This window comes from Palaemon carinicauda, chromosome 42 (genome assembly GCF_036898095.1).
Source record: "Palaemon carinicauda isolate YSFRI2023 chromosome 42, ASM3689809v2, whole genome shotgun sequence".
NCBI lineage: Eukaryota > Metazoa > Arthropoda > Malacostraca > Decapoda > Palaemonidae > Palaemon > Palaemon carinicauda.
In genome coordinates, this window is record NC_090766.1 from 42037539 (window position 1) to 42053094 (window position 15556).

General features: G+C 46.3%; 1 long non-coding RNA gene across 2 annotated transcripts in view; it reads right to left on the minus strand.

Moving 5' to 3' along the window:
* Positions 1–13841, minus strand: part of LOC137632958 (uncharacterized) — a 34871-nt gene extending 21030 nt beyond the window's left edge. Inside the window, exon 1 of one of the 2 annotated variants that reach the window (XR_011042147.1) lies at positions 13787–13841. This is a non-coding gene — a long non-coding RNA (uncharacterized lncRNA). The remainder of the gene's footprint in view (positions 1–13786) is intronic. The other variant, XR_011042148.1, reaches the window with a different exon arrangement.
* Between the last annotated feature and the right edge of the window lie 1715 nt (positions 13842–15556).

The window sequence follows — 15556 nt, forward strand, 5'->3', positions numbered from 1 at the left end:
GTTATAAGTCCGTATGAGTTAGGAAAGGTCTAGTGATGAGAGGATGTCCCTTCCTTTCAGTTTGAAGTGAAGGATCAAGGTTGAGTGATCATCTTTACCTGTTGAAACTGAATAGGGGGTCTTTCCCTCTTGCATATACTCAAGGATTCCGATATTACTGGAATAAAGGTATCGAATGGAGAGACACTTTCACATGACACCAACCAACAAGACATTATACTGCCTGGTAGATTGATGCTGAGGAACTCCTCAGATATCTAGACAACCTTTTCACAACTTATTGCGAAAAGCCTCTGTGGGAGAAGAGGTACTAGGTAGTCTCCAGGCGTACAATCATAGCAAAGCTATAGCTTGTGGTAGGTGTCGAAGTGGGTTGTCTGGGATGTGGAGAGGGTTCTCTTGGAGACTATCAGGAGCTGCAAAAGGTTTGGAAACCGTTCTGCGTAATGCCATAGCGGAGCTAGGAGAGTCCTTGAGAGGCTGACCGATGTTCTAACCTTCTTGAGTGCCCTTCTCCAGACAAAACAGAGACGAGAAGTAAACGTCATTGTTGTACCGACCATTGTTGCCAGAGAGCCTTGGGGTCTAGGGCAGGGGAGCAACGGCAGCCTGAGGTTTAGGAGCGTTGCGAACAGATCCCTAATTGGAGGACCCTGTTAAGTCGGGACTTTGTTGGCTACAAGGTGATCCAAAGACCATTCAGTATACCTTATCTGAGATGCTGTGCACAGATTGTTGGCGAGCACATTCTACTAGTCTGGAATGAAGCGGGCTGATAGTGGTACCGAACGGACTTTGGCCCATCTTAAGTGTTTATACTGTTAGATGGGAAGAGGTTATGAGCAAGTTCCTTCTTGCTTGCCGATGTGAGCCTCTATGTGGTGTGTGGTGTTGTCGCCCATCACATCGCTGAGTGGTCTGTTAGGAACTGATGAAGCTGTTGAAGGACTGGAAAGTTGGCCTTCATCTCTTAAAGAGATTTAAGTGAAGGTACTTTCGGACTCTGTCCAGAGGGCTGAGGTCGTGTGGTGCACCACTAAGGTCCCTCCTCTCTTCTTTTAATGTGTTCTAAGCCCAGCATCAAGTCCGAGGGGTGGGAAAGGATGAGAAGGTTATACCGCTCTGTAGATTCTCGACTGATACCCATCCCTTGAGGTTCGTCCAAACTTCTGGTCCCATGGGGGGTCAGAATGTCTGGGGGGATCAAGGGCCTGATTCCAGTCAGACTCAAGTCACTCTGGGATGGGAGTTGTTCTCGTTTTTGAGAAGGTTTTGTGGAGATTGGTGTCTAGAATCATTCCCAGATACACCAGTCTTCTGGGAGGGAAGTAGGGAAGACTTCCACAGGTTTACCTTGATCACTGGATCTTGGTAAAAAGACTTCAGAAGTTCCGGTACTAATGCAAGGTTGCCACTGATTCTGCTAAAGGTCAGTCGGTCATCCCGAAATGGCGGAGACAGAAGCCGATCCTGTGAGACCAGGATGGGTGTAATGGGAAGACCGAAGCACAGTGCCCTGAACTGGTGTTTCTCGTTTGTCTAGACTGAATCTTCCAACCTTACTAGATGAATGGTTTGGGCCTGGAAGTATGTGTCCTTTAGGTCCAGAGTGCAAATGAAGACCTGAGGTCTTAGCCCTTGTTCGAAATCCAACATGGTGTGGATATCGACCCAAAGGGACTGCTCCTTGCAGATCCTTTTGCATGGAAGATTGTTGACGCTGGAGTCTTGACTCGTGTCGCAAAGGATCAGATGCGATACCCAGTGTAAGAATTCTTCCCTGAGAGAGAATTCCTTTAACTAACAGAAGGAAGGCAATGCTTACCCCTACCATGCACCCTGATGGGATTGATGCTATTCCTTACAATAGAAACAATCTGGCGAATGTTAGTCAATGGTTAAGTATCGTGGTTACTGTGCAGTTGGAGAGTGCTCGCAAGTATTTCCCTGTCGACAAGCCATTGATGAGGGTTGTCAAACGTTTGCCGATCACTTTAGTGTGATGGCGAACGGCCAGTAGCGAGAAGTATGTTGTATACCTTCTGATCTAGGGAATTAAGGGCAGAGGTTGACTAGTAAGTCCGAGTCACGAACTGCTGGCGAATTGCCGATGATCGGTGAATCAGCGGTCTGTGAGCGCATTGTGAGCTAGAGATCAGCAAGCTGAATGTGGTCTCTCCTGGTTGGGCAGAGATCAGCAAGCTGAAGATGGGCTGGTCAGAGATCAGCGATCTGAGCTCAATGATCGAAGAAAGATGAGCTGCCCATCGGTGATCTAGTGAACAGCAAGCTGATGACTGGTTATTGACTAGCAATCGGTGATTGGAACGCTAGGAATTGGTGATCGTTATGTCATTGGAGGGACTAGAGGTCAAAGATCAGCATTGAGCTAGCAATTGGCAATCTGGTGATCGGAGACCTAGCGATCAGCAAACCATGAACTAGCCATCAGCAAACAGTGATCTAGAGATCAGACTGTTGATCCTTTAGTGTTTGCTGACGGTGGTCTGTCAAGGAAAAAAAGAAACTTCAGAAGAGACAGGGACCATGGATTCCCCGTTTCAATTCACCTTGTAAGATGGAATCTTCGGGATCTTGAATCCTTCTTTGAAACCTCTTTTCTCTTTTCCCGGTGGCCATGTTATGCGTTTGCAGGGAGAGGAATTGGGCAATGGTGACCTGTCCAAAAAGTTTTATTCCTTTTTTCTGCCTATAGCGTGTGTGCACGAAAGTACTGGAGCGATGGCACACAGGATGATGCTGGTGCTCAGTTTCTGCTGAAGCGCAGTTTCCGGTGAATGCGCAGAAGAGCACTGGAGAGCAGGCAAGCACTGGCTCTTTGGCTAGGGCTGGCGCATTGGATCTGCGAGCACTGGCTCTTTGGCAAGAGCTGGCGCACTGGATCTGAGACCACAACTGCGCAGGAGGGTGCAAGAAAGCACGGAAGAGCGCTGGCGCTCAGTAAGGCACTGTGTAGTTTTGTGCAGTCTCCCTAGAATGCGCCGAAGCGTGTGACTAGTTGCGCTAGGGCGGGTGCATTGGCGCACATGTGAGAGTACTATTGATGCGTGCAGGAGACCGTCGGCGCGCGCACAGGGGAGACCGTAGTCGGGCGCGCGGGATATTTTTGTGCGCGCTCCTTCCACCTTTTTTTCGAAGATTTTCTTCGTATGTTGGCTTCCTCTTCTTCGTCAAAGTTGAGTACCTACCTCTCTTTGCCTTTTGTTTTAGCTGTTTTTGCTTTGGTTTTCTTTGGGGAGTCATATTTTAGCTTTTGTGTGAGAGGAAGCCTGAGCGCTTCGAGTCCAGCTAGCCATGACGTCGGGTCTTGTACCTGATTACTTCTTTTTCATGTTTGCTTGTTTATTTGGCAAGTTTCACGTTAGCTAGTAGTTTTTTCAAGATTTCGATGCTTTGGGCTCTATTTTAAGTTAGCATTTACATTGCATTTTTATTATTTATGTCTTTTTGAGTTCTTATCAGTTTCAGCTAGCCTAGCCTGGAGACGGGTAAGTTTTTGGTTGGAGACGGTCTCGACGTTTTCGTTTTTGGTCTTTAGTTCCGATTTTGTTGACAGTGGTCTCTTCCCTCGGGGAGGTTTTTACTCTGTCATACTAGTTTCAGATTTTTGTCCCACTTGTTAGCGTTTCTCGGTACTCTGACCATTTAGGCTCTTGGCCATTGTGCTACAAGCATATGAATTCTCTCAGGGCTACAAGGCGCAGTTTTTTTCGAGTTCCCCTTAGCGAAGGGTGAGCTCACCTATCTTGTTCAGTCAGTTCGCTGACAGTCTTACTGCCTTTTCTTTTAGCCTCTGGGATTTTTCTTTTGACATGTCGTATCCAGGCCTAGCCTATCCTTCGACGGCGTGTTTGTTGGTCCATTATGCTACATTCCTTCATATGTTCTCATGCTGGCTTACGGTAGTTCTATCGTGTTCCCCTTTGCGAAGGGGAAGCTTTTTGCTGTTGGTGCGGTGACAGTTGTGTGATGCCGTATGCTAGCCTCTGAGAATTTTAGATAGATTGGTAAAATTTTTACTTTATGTCTTTGCACCTCTCCATGGTGAGTCTTCCTGTTACTGATATTGAACTCAATTTTATTTATAATGCTGTGTTTTGCTATTGTTGTCGTGAGGCCTAATCCCTTCAGGGTTCTGGTCTTAAAGACCCGTCAGGTTACCCCTTTAAGAAAGAGCAAGTTGTCAGACTGACGGCATTACCGGTACTTACGACTTCGTCGTCTCCGACAGCATTCCTTTTCTTGAGCATACGATAGTGATACGTCACTATTTTAGACAGTGTGGCCTGTACCACCACAACCTTTGCTTACGGCATGATGTTTCTGTGGGAACTATTGTCGTCTGACTTTGCTGCCATTCTTACCAACACTGCCGTTACCGACGGCAGATGAAGCCTCATATAGGGGAATTGTTCTTATGCCTCTGCAGTAGGAAGAGACTTGGGAGACGGTAATGCTGTTACCCAAGTGTGCTGTTACTAACAGCACTTTTTGTACCATGATGGCAAATGTTTTCTTCGTCGGCGAATTTGTTGGGCCACCATACTACATACGTTCTTGATCTCTCATGGTTGGACTGACCAGTTTTTTTGAGTTCCCTTTCCGAAGGGTGATTTCTCCTTGTCGGTGTTCTGACTTACCTTTCTGCCGTTCCTTCATAGCCTCTGGGATTTCTCAATTTACCTGTGGCATCGATTTATTAGGCTTAGCTATTCTGCATTCGTTCGTGATCTCTCGTGCTAGGACTGCGCAGTCTTTTAGAACCCCCCTTTGAGAAGGGTAATGTCATCAAGTCGGTGCGCCGACTTGCATGAACGGCTGCTATCTCTTACCCTCTGTGAAATTTCTCGATCGGACGGCGGCCGCCATCTCTGACGGCGTGGCGTTTTTTGTTGCATGGGTATAGTTTCTCCATGTAATCACCTCTCTCTTTTTATCCTAGTCTTTCCGGGATGGACATTGCATGGAATTTATTATTATATGACCTTCCATGGCCGTCAGTAGGCTTCTCCCTGAGGGGTGAGCTATCAGACTGACGTTAGTGCCAGTGTCTGCGGCTTAGCCGCCACCTTTTGGCTCTCTGTCCTATTGTACCTGTACGGGCGATGCGGCAGTGCCTCAACTGGCGGCGCTGCCTTCAGCTAAGGCATGGTTTTCTCTACAGGAACCATTGCCGTTTGTCTCTGCCGTTCTAGGCCCCTTTTCCCCTAAAGGTGTTGCCGTTATTGGTGGCGGGCTAGTACTAGTCGGTAAGAGGGGTTGACTGTACCAGCACCTCTATGTCACATAGGAAGATGGCGGCGATGATTTTATCCCCTAGCGATGCCGGTGCTTCTGGCAACGCTGGTATATTCGGCGTACCTGCCTATAACAACACCTGAATAACTGTTATGTCGCCACCTTTCAACACCCAAATATAGATTTTTCCTACTTAAAATGACAAATTCGAAGATAATTTGTATTTTTCCTAACCATACAAACCTTAGCTATTTACATTGGGTTTACCTTCTAGCGCAGCTGAAATGACGAGCCAATAGTTTTAACGAGGTTTAATTACCCCCGCGTTAGTTAGCAGGGGGTAGGGGAAGGGTAGCTTGCTAACCCCCCCCCCCCCCCCCCCCGACACAACGGTGACTTGCTTCACTTCACTTAGAGGTAGGACTTGACTTGGGGGTCAGGGATGGCGGGCACATATGTGTAAATAGCTAAGGTTTGTATGGTTAGGAAAAATACAAATTATCTTCGAAATTGTCATTTGTTCCGTAACCGAAATACAAACCAAGCTATTTACATTGGGTGACTTACCCCTTAGGAAGGGTGGAAAGTCCCCAGCCTTACTGACTTCGGCTTGCCCGGGGGCTCAATCCCTCAGTGAGCAGCACTAGAGAAAAGGAGCTCCTGTACCTCACAAGTTCCTGGCATCGCTAGGAACGAGTGGCCTACATAAGCAGTGTGTGGAGGAGAGTGTGACTCTTCCTATGAAGTTGACCTTGAGATCTTTAGATAGGAATCTAGGATAGGACGTTCCCAATACCACCTCGTCAGGGTATGGGGGACGCAACAGTATTAAGCTTAATACTAGGAGCACAAAGAAGCATGGGTTACCTGCAGAGGTCGAGGTCAGCTATGCAAGGACCAGGATGCTGCTTCCCCAAGAGAGGGGAGAATGAAGAAAGTAGTAAGGGTCAGACATACTCTTTCATTCACGCAGACTAAGACCGGGTAACAACGCCCTCAACCTACTGCTACTTGTCCAAAAAGGAGCCTGAGGTTAGACCAGCTGTTGTGCAGCCACCACAGGGCCGATAGAAAATGTATCGAGGCTCCTGTGGGTCACGTCTTGCAGGTAGTGGGCTGTGAAGGTCGTCTGACACTTCCAGACCCCAGCTTTAAGTACCTGCGTCACAGAGAAGTTTCTCTTGAAGGCCAGGGATGTAGCAACACCCCTGACATCGTGTGCCCGAGGGCGACGTGACGGAGGAGGGTCTGGATTCAAGGCATGGTGGATAACCCTTCGAATCCAAGTTGAGATGGTGTTCCTAGTGACCCTCCTCTTAGTCCTGCCTGTGCTCACAAACAAAGCTCGCACTTGAAGACGGACTGCAGCCGTTCTCTTCAAGTAGTGCCTCAGACACCTCACTGGACATAGTAGCAGCTGGTCTGGGTCGCTTGTTACAGAACGGAGACTCGCGATCCTGAAAGAGTCGAAGCGAGGATCCGGCACTCCAGGATTCTGAGTCTTGACAACAAACTCAGGAACGAACCTGAACGTTACCTCCCCCCATCCCCTTGAATGGGCGATGTCGTACGAGAGACCATGAAGTTCACTAACCCGCTTGGCCGAAGCCAAAGCGAGTAGGAAAGCCGTCTTCCAAGACAGGTGGCGATCGGAGGCCTGGCGTAATGGTTCGAAGGGAGGTCTCTTAAGAGACCTGAGGACTCGAACCACGTTCCAAGGAGGAGGTCTCACTTCTGACTGGGGGCAGGTAAGCTCATAGCTACGTATGAGTAAAGAGAGTTCTAGCGATGAAGAAATATCCACGCCCTTCAGCCTGAAGGCCAAGCTTAAGGCTGAGCGATAGCCTTTCACTGCCGAGACAGAAAGGCGCATTTCTTCCCGCAGATAAACGAGGAAGTCCGCTAGTATTGCTGGAATAGTGGCATCGAGTGGAGAGATACCCCTCCCACGACACCAACCACAAAAGACTCTCCACTTTGCTTGGTAGACTCCCTCAGAGGACCTTCGCAGGTGCCGAGACATTCTCTCCGCAACCTGCTGCGAAAAGTCTCTCTCCGCGAGGAGACGCTGGATAGTCTCCAGGCGTGAAGCCGAAGCGAGGCCACGGCCTTTTGAGGGACGCCGGAGTGGGGTTGTCTGAGAAGCTCATGTCGTGGAAGAAGGACCCTCGGGAGCTCCGTGAGGAGCTGCAGAAGGTCCGGGAACCATTCCGCGTGATGCCATTGCGGAGCTACCAGAGTCATCGAACAGTTGACCGATAGTCTGGTCCTGTTGAGCACCCTTCTCATCAGACAGAACGGTGGGAAGGCGTACACGTCGATGTTGTCCCACCGTTGCTGGAAAGCATCTTGCCAGAGTGCCTTGGGGTCCGGGACTGGGGAGCAGTACAGGGGCAGCTTGAAGTTCAAAGCTGTCGCGAAAAAGTCCACAGTCGGGGAACCCCACAAAGTCAGGACTTTGTTGGCTATCTGAGGATCCAAAGACCACTCGGTACTCACTATCTGCGAGGCCCTGCTCAGACTGTCGGCGAGCACATTCCTCTTGCCAGGAATGAAGCGAGCTGATAGTGTTATCGAGTGGATTTCGGTCTACCTCAGAATCTCTACTGCAAGATGGGATAGCTGCTGCGAAAAAGTACCTCCCTGCTTGTTGATATAAGCCACTACCGTGGTGGTGTCGCTCATCACCGCCACGGAGTGACCCGCCAGGGACCGTTAGAACTGCTGAAGAGCCAGAAACACGGCCTTCAATTCTAACAGGTTGATGTGTAGGCACTTTTCTGATTCTGACCAAAGGCCTGAGGCCCTCTGGTTCAGAACGTGCGCCCCCCACCTTTCTTTTGATGCGTCCGAAAACAGAGTCAATTCTGGGGGGAGGACGAGAAGACTCACTCCCTTCCACAGGTTCTCGTCGACCAGCCACCACCGCAAGTCCGTCTGTTCCAAAGACCCCATCGGGATCAGAATGTCCGGAGAATCGGATCCTTGATTCCACCGGGACTTGAGCCGGCACTGTAGGGATCTCATCCTGAGGCGGCTGTTTGGAACCAGACGAGCCAGGGAAGACAGGTGACCTAAGAGACGCAACCACGACTGGGCGGGGAGCTCTTCTCGCCTGAGGAAGGGTTCCGCCACCCTCCTCAGCCTTGCTATTCGGTCGTCTGATGGAAAGGCTTTGTGGAGATTGGTGTCTATTAGCATGCCTAGATAAACCAGTCGCTGGAGGGAAAGGGATCGGGCGATCCTTTGGAGTGGACACCACAGTACCTGCCTGAAAAGAAGGGGGGGAAGAATGATGCACTAACCTCTCCGCAGTGTCTTCCTTGTCCTGCACTACAGTCCTGCGTTTAGATGGAGGCAATCCCGAGCGCTGTCTAGGAACACGCGTTCCTGCTCCTACCACTGGCTACGAAATTCGCCGCGAACGATGGTCGCGCGAGGGCGAGCGGTCGCGCAGGCGAGCAATCGCGCGGGCGTGCAGGCGGATGATCGCGCAGACGAGCAGGCGAGTGGGCGAGCGGTCGCGCGGGCGCGCAGGCGAATGATCGCGCGGGCGCAGGTGAGCGGTCGCGCGGGCGCGCAGGCGAGCGGTCGCGCGGGCGCGCAGGCGAGTGGGCGCGAGGGTGTACAGGTGAACGAGCGCGTGGCCAAGTCGGCGAACGAATGCGTTGGCGCGATGGCGAGGAAACGCGTTGCTGCGTGGGCGAGGAAGGTCGCTGGCGGCGTAGATCAGCAGGCGATCGGTGGTGACTGGCGAACGCTGACGCGCAGGTGAGCGATGGCGCGTTGTCGCATGGTGACGCGCTGGCGAGTGATAGCGCGCAGGACGCGCAGGTGAATGATCGCGCGATGGCGAGCTAGTAGATAGCGAACCATGTCCTTCCAGAACCTCTGGTCGACAACGCGCTGGAGAACGCGTGCGCGCAGGTTGTAAATCACGCGGGCGGTCCGGAGATCGCCGATAAACAGGAGATCGTTGACGCGTAGGAGAACGCTGACGAACAGGCGATACTAGGATCGTCTGTGAACGCTGGCGAGCAGGTGATCGCTGGCGAGCAAGGGGGCGACGCGCGAGATCCTGTGAAGGAACAGGTGGCGCAGCGCGTTCACGAACAGGAACAGGAAGATCGTAGGCGCGTGGGCGAACATGTGCTTTTAAAACACGCGCTGGAGAACGTGGACGATGTTGCGTAGACACAGGATGAGGATCGCGAGAGAGCTCAGGAGACTGATGGCGCGCAGGGTGTCCAACAGGGACTGCAGGATGATCAGAAACCACAGGGGACCGCTGGCGAGCAGGCGGGCGATGATCCTCAAAAGAGCGCTGACGAACGGGAGAGCGCTGACGCTCAGAAGAGCGCTGACGAGCAGGAGAGCAGAACCTCTGGTCGACAACGCGCTGGAGAACGCGTGCGCGCAGGTTGTAAATCACGCGGGCGGTCCGGAGATCGCCGATAAACAGGTGATCGTTGACGCGTAGGAGAACGCTGACGAACAGGCGATACTAGGATCGTCTGTGAACGCTGGCGAGCAGGTGATCGCTGGCGAGCAAGGGGGCGACGCGCGAGATCCTGTGAAGGAACAGGTGGCGCAGCGCGTTCACGAACAGGAAGATCGTAGGCGCGTGGGCGAACATGTGCTTTCAAAACACGCGCTGGAGAACATGGACGATGTTGCATAGACACAGGATGAGGATCGCGGGAGAGCTCAGGAGACTGATGGCGCGCAGGGTGTCCAACAGGGACTGCAGGATGATCAGAAACCACAGGGGACCGCTGGCGAGCAGGCGGGCGATGATCCTCAAAAGAGCGCTGACGAACGGAAGAGCGCTGACGAACGGGAGAGCGCTGACGCTCAGAAGAGCGCTGACGAGCAGGAGAGCGCCTGTACGCTACCACTGCAGAAGGGCGAGCAGGAGAATGCTGGCGCGCTAAGCGCTCTTCAGTAACCACAGGATGTAGGATGTCCTCAGGAGAGCGCTGACGAGGAGGGCGAACATCAGGAGAGCGGCGACGAACAGGTGAGCGCTGACGAGTAGGAGAGCATTGACGAGCAGGAGAGCGCTGACGAGCAGGAGAGCGCTGACGAGCAGGAGAGCGCCTATGCGCTAACACTGCACGTGAAAGGGAAGAATCCCTTTGCCCCGAAGAGACCGTTGCCCGTCGGGTGACGAGTTCCCCAGAAGGTGAAGTTCTAGCAGGAGTAGGAGAACGGTCTGCAGAGAGGACCAAAGGAGCAGGAGCTGTAGGCTGAGTACGACAAGGAGAGTCCCCTTCGGAGGAAGAGGATCCAAAAAAGTGCCTCTTAAACCCCTTATAAGGGAAAGGGAGGCCCTTGCGACGCAGCGGACGGTGAGCCTTACGGCGAAGGCGGCCACGGGGAAGATCATCAGGACCATCAGTCCTCCGAAGGGGAGTCTCAGTCAAAACACTTCCCTTAGAGGGAAGCTGAACAGCAGAAGAGCCCGTAGGACTCACTTCCCCCTTCGAAGGATGTACGGAAGGGGGAAGAGAGCCGTCAGCACCATCATCCTCAACTGCACCTGTAGAGGATTGCCCTGCCACGTCGGAGGCCTCTGCCACCACGACGTCGACGATAGACAGAGGGTCTACCTCTGCTACCACCAGCAACTGCTTAACGGCGGCCCCCAACGAGACAAGGTCAATCAAGGCAACCCAGGAGGGCAAGCCCTTAAGCCCCAGGGAAGCCCAAATCTGTAAGAGATTATCATTAGACAATGAATTATCAACAACCTCCCTCGGAGGAGGAGGGGGAACCGCCCCGCTATGGGAGGCGACGCCCTCTCCCCCCGCCCAAGGTCGGGAAACAGAACTAGGGCCTGCGCTACCACTCGGCAGGACTCTCCTTAGGAGCCGGACGAGGGGGAGCTTCGGAGGAGGTTTGGGCGGCGAAAGAAGAGTCCCGAGAACCTTCCTTCTTCAAGGCAACCCCCGAAAGAGAATGGTCTCTCTTGGACTTTTTCTTACGCCGGCGGCCAAACCTCTCCCACTGGGAGGCAGACCACTCCCTACACTCACTACACATGTTTTCCTGGTCACACCGTCAGCCCCGACACTGAGGGCAAAGGGTGTGAGGATCCGTATCCAAGGCCGACAGAAAGGTCCCACAAGGGCAGCCGGCAACACCAGGGCACGTACGCATAGCAAAGATAATATAAGGCAGTCAACTTCAAACACACACACAAGCTGTAGTAAAGAAAAAGCAGAAAAAAGATTAAAGGCTGTCAACGAGGACTATGGACAGACACGTCTGTTTATCGTCGAGCCAAAAGTGAAGTGAAGCAAGTCACCGGTGTGTGGGGGGGGAAGGGGTAGCAAGCTACCCTTCCCCTACCCCCCGCTAACTAGCGCGGGGGTAATTAACCCTCGTTAAAACTATTGGCTCGTCATTTCAGCTGCGCTAAAAGGTAAACCCAATGTAAATAGCTAAGGTTTGTATTTCGGTTACGGAACAAACTGGTATAAGGTAGGCAAGATTAATTATGTAAAAAATCAGAGCGTGGATTAAAATGGAAATTACTAATCAATTCAATTCATTACAGTACTCCTCTCTTAAGTTATTTATTTTCTTGTTTCCTTCCTTCAAGGGCTATTTTTCCTTGATGGAGCCCTTGGGCTTATAGCATCCTGCTTGGTAATAGTTTACAACACCACGCTCTCCATTTACTCCAAAATAATGCAATCCTGCAGTTTTCATCTTCTTGCACAGTAATTAGGTGGTTGTTTAAATTCTGGGAAAGAAATAATTAGCAAGATATGTTGAGGAAGGGGGAAGGGGTTATAAAAAGAAAATAGCTCGGTTTCCTCACCAAACAACTTGGAACTGACATGTCAACAAAGTCAAAGAAACAGGATTCGCGATGCCAGCGTACATAAACAGAAGTCCGTGATGCCAGCGTACATTTGATATACTGTACGTATATTCAAAATATACTTAATCAAAAATTGAGTGATTACTCAAAAGTGTCACTAATTGTAAATTGCATATTTTATGGACACGTTTGACTAATTAATCCATATTTAACTAAACATATTTTGAATATACAGTATATCAAATGTACGCTGGCATCACGGACTTCTGTATGTACGCTGGCATCACGAATTCTGTTTGGTTGACTGTGTTGACATGTCAGTTCCAAGTCGTTTAGTGAGGAAACAGAGTTATTTTCTTTTTATAACCCCTTCCCCCTTCCTCAACATATCTTGCTAATTAGTGCTTTCCCAGAATTTAAATAGCCACCTAATTACTATGCAAGAAGATGAAAACTGCAGGATTGCATTATTTTGGAGTAAATGGAGAGCATGGTGTTGTAAACTATTACCTCCTGCTTTTCCCACTAGGGTTGTCACTTAGCTTATAATAATAAATAAGGAAAAAAAATTAAATAAATAAAAAAAAATAAAATAAAAAATAAATATTTAATAAATAAATTAAATAATTAAATAATTGAATAAATAAATAAATAAATACTAAAAAATAAATACTAAATAATAAAATAATTAATAAAAAATAAAGAATAAGAAATAATAAATAATAATAATAATAATAATAATAATAATAATAATAATAATAATAATAATAATATGGGATGTATGCATGATAGCGGCCACTTGTATGTTTGATTACGGCTAACTTAAAACACGACAGTGTAAAGGGGGTAACGCCCTTGTCAGGTAAGTAGGTAAAGACACGGCTTGTAGGTTAGGTTAGGGGGGGGGGAAGTTTAGCTTGGTCGATGTCCCTTTTTAATCCACACGGGAGGAACTGGCCACTGATATACAAGGGCTCTAATAATAAATAATAATAAACAAATAATAAATAAACAATAAATAATAGACAATAAATAATAATAAATAATAAATAAAATATTAATGAATAAATAATAATTAATAAAAAATAATAAATAATAAATAATTATAAATAGATAATAAATAATTAATAAATAATAATAAATAATAAAATATTAAATATTAATATTAAATGATAAATAATAAATAATAAATAAATAAATAAATAAATTAATAATAATAATAATAATAATAATAATAATAATAATAATAATAATAATAATAAAGTAATATAACTTTTAGGCTTATTGTAAAGTTTATCCAAATGTTTGACCCTTCCAGGTCCCGTCATAGTTATACCCCATATTAAACCATTATGTACGATACTAATCAAGTCCCCACCCTAACGTAGGGTGACGTTCAATCAACATACAAGCACAGTTCTATGTCAAAACTAAATAACCTACTTATCTATAGCTAACTATTACAGAATTTGGAAGGTCAATCCAGAATAAGAAAAAAAAAAGAATAGCTTCAATATAATAACATTTCCCAAATGGAAGGATTGGGTGTATGGACCTCCAGCCATTAGCCTACCCAGTTGGCCCTGAAAATTTACATTATGTTGAATTTTCATTAAAATTTCTACCTAAATCACTAACTTTTCCTATCAAGGAATGTTGTACCATCAGGACCTATATTGATATTATTTAACTAACCTGTAATTCTTGGTTGATGTTGTGTACTTGAAATATTCCAAAGAAATAATCCGATTATCCGAAGGAAAGATGGTAATTTGAGGAAAATTACTATGAGCAGTATTGCCAATATGGTTGGTAGAAATTTCTAAATAAATAGAGAAGGGATTCTTTTGTACTTTTAAATCCCTTTCATTTATCAATTATTCGTAGAATATAGACAAGATATAAAAAGGATTACGAACATATAGGGTGTACCAACATAATTGGTTAAAACAAATAGATCAAAATAAATTTCCATCGATTGCAAAGACTCACAAGTTAGACTTTGTATTTTTGATAAAGATTCACTTTGTTTCTTTGTCAGATGCACATATGGTACAATGTCTATATATATTCTTTGATATCTCATTTATCATATTTCTGAGGAAAATTAATCAAATACAACAGACAAATAGTTTTCAACGAATAATTTTTTATCATCTGGCTATACTGTAAAAGTCCAATAGAAAATGGCATGAGTTTCCTGCAAAGAGAGGAAAATTTACAGTGAAACTGGACTATTTTTAACATTCTAGTTATACGTCTAACTCGTTCGACTTTTCCAATGTACCTTTTTTATTCACATGAATGCATCAAAGAATAATAACGGTTTAAACAAGAATAAGGATATGCCACTTGGTGTTTAATGACAACGGTCTACAGTATATGTAAACAGCTGTCCTGGGTGTGAACTCAGTGTTGCAAACGATATATTATATCATAGCCATCAGTGTTGCGAACAATATATTACATAATAGCCAAAACACAGCCTGTTTTATTTCTGAAAATTCCATATTCATCCTAAATATTCACTTCAAACGGACACATTTTATAATTTATAATTAAATTAATAACAATTTTATGATATCTCTGGTAAAATATTTATTTTAAAAGCGATCACTTAGTTGAATTATAGGCTACATAGATCTTATACCATTCATTCATAAAAAAGTAATTTTATGACGTAGTGGTTTGCGAGATTACCACCTACCAATCACGCCAGAGAATGTTGTAGCCAATGAAAGTATAGACATTTCAGCGGTACCCCTGCGTGTATGAACTGCTGTTTACTGAATAAACAATTGTAGCTTTTTCAAATGGTCTTAGATATTTTGTACTTTTTAATTTTTATTCATTGCCACATTTTTTATAATATGTTCTATAATGTGTAATTCTATAATTAATTACCCTAACATCATAAGTCATTTTTCAGAATTGTGTATTATATTGATGCTAGAGGCATTATTTATTTTCTTTTTTATATTATACACGCATACACACACACACACACACACACACACACACACACACACACACACACACACACACACATATATATATATATATATATATATATATATATATATATATATATATATATATATATATATATATATATATATATATATATATATATATAATAGCACTTAAGCTTTATAATCATTCTAATTTATAAATAATTCAAGATATTTGATTATTTGCCGATGATCATCTACTGTATAGGCTACTCCAGTTTTTCCCTATCATTACTTTTTCAAATTTAATGATATATTAAAACTTCCTATTTTCGCTAAGATTTTTATTACTCAATATATAAGAGCAGTGGTAGAGCGTCGATATATATATATATATATTTGATAAATTCCATCTAATAAATAATGAATATATGAAATTAATTACTGTTTTCTTGGTCACCCTCTTCAGGTTCAGGTCGAGGCTTGGCCTTTGGATCGGCGCCTCTTGTGTCTT